Below are 1,295 nucleotides of genomic sequence, written 5' to 3' on the forward strand. Positions count from 1 at the left end.
CATTGACCACTGAGACTTCCTTTTCTGAACGCAAGAGTTTCCAAAATAAGGCGGAGTGTCGACACGCCCAAAAGCGATGATAGCTTGTCTCCTCTCATCCACGTGTGACACAAAAGACTCCAGCCTTAGTTTTATGGCAATGAAGTTCACACCCGACCGCCAGCTTGTTCCTCATAAGCCTCCACATATGGATCTTCACTTTACTCGGCGCGCAAGTGTTCCACAAAAGACAACCAACTCTTGTGGTTTCTGACGAATAAGGAAGACTTCGGTCGTCTAGTCTTCACTATGTCGAGGACAAAGAGGAGAGGCAACAAAGGGTCCCCTTGCCAGAGTTGTCTTCCGCGTGGAATGGGGTATCCGAAAGCCCCATTGAGGAGAACCCTGGAGGATGAGGTGCGCCACAGAGAAGCGACCCAATTCTAGAAACATGAGGGGAAGCGTTGCTTCTACACGAGGTCTAACAGATACTGCCACTTGACAGAGTCAAAGGTATGCTTGATGTCAAGCTTTAAGAGCATAGATGGAGTATTCGTCCTTTTCAATCTTCATGCATAATTCCTAACGAATATGAAGTTCTCATGAATTTTTCTAGTCTTAATGAAGGCACTTTGGACGCTCGATATGAGGGTGTTCATGAAAGGGAACATGTTGGCACCATCAATATTTATTAAAACCACGTAAGTTGGAGAAGGCCCTATCCAACGACTAGACCATCATCCATGGTCAGGGAAACCTCCTTAACCATAAGCTCTAACAGGGTGGAGGGGTGGAGATCGTCATAAAAAAGTTCATGCCCTCCGGTCTTATAATTCGTTAGCTTGTTTGTTAATTGTTACTAGACCCCAGCATAATCCTTCTACTATATATGGTGCGGCAGTAACGTTGCTTATGGTGGGCAATGCCGTGTGAACTGGCAGCTGAGTTTGGTGCCCTCTGGGTCTCGGTGGGTTGGGAATTCATGATCTACAATGAACGGGTGTGGCTCTTTGCACGCGCTGGCTTTGGCTCAAGAACTCAACCGCTTCCCGTCCTTGGCACCACCTCCCCTTCAACCACGACAACGACGTTCATGCCATCTTTCGAGCTTGCACGACATGGCATGTGGGAGACGGCCACTCATGCCTGTTTTGAGAAAATCACTGGTTACTAGAGCATTCGATCGCAAAGATTGCATCGGCAGTGTTTGATATGGTTCCCAAGAGACAACGAAAGCGACGCACGGCTACTGAGGGCATCTACAAGCGATCTTGGGTGCAAGACATGCATCTCTCTCTCTCTCTCTCTCTCTCTCT

This window comes from Triticum aestivum, chromosome 7B, assembly GCF_018294505.1.
Source record: "Triticum aestivum cultivar Chinese Spring chromosome 7B, IWGSC CS RefSeq v2.1, whole genome shotgun sequence".
NCBI classification, from domain to species: Eukaryota; Viridiplantae; Streptophyta; class Magnoliopsida; order Poales; family Poaceae; genus Triticum; species Triticum aestivum.